We start from the raw sequence: 579 nt of genomic DNA, 5'->3' as shown, positions 1-579 counted from the left end.
ATATATATTCATAAGCAACAATGAAAATATTTTTAAGAAAATAGATTTTCATAGACGTAAACTTAAACATTTTTTCTTTCATCATATCATATTCCCTTTCATCATATACGTATATGTTTCTCTTTTGATATCAGATCCTCAATTGTGACTTTCTTATTAGCTGTAGGTCGATAGATCCATCTACATATAACCACGGTACCGGGCGGCAAAGACATCAGCGACAGTCTCATCTGTCAACTGAGCCTTGGCTTTACATATTATCGTATCATCGTATTAGTCACAATCAATTCAACTCCTTCAACTTTTCATATTTCCATCACTTATAAAAATTCATGCGCATACAAATCATTTTTCTTTTAAACCAATCATGCAACATGTCTTTTAGAATTAACGTTTCATCATAAAATTTCATAAACATTTTAACATTTATTACAGCATTCAGGGCACTGTCAGGACGTCTAACATTTTTCAGGTATAAAATGACCGTTTTGCCCCAGAAACCCTAACTTTCCCAATTTATCATTAGACTTTAAAACGACGACCAACTCCATCCAAACTTAATATGACACCTTAAAATAC

This window comes from Primulina huaijiensis, chromosome 4, assembly GCF_012295235.1.
Source record: "Primulina huaijiensis isolate GDHJ02 chromosome 4, ASM1229523v2, whole genome shotgun sequence".
Lineage (NCBI taxonomy): Eukaryota > Viridiplantae > Streptophyta > Magnoliopsida > Lamiales > Gesneriaceae > Primulina > Primulina huaijiensis.
Note: the sequence above shows the minus strand (reverse complement) of the source record.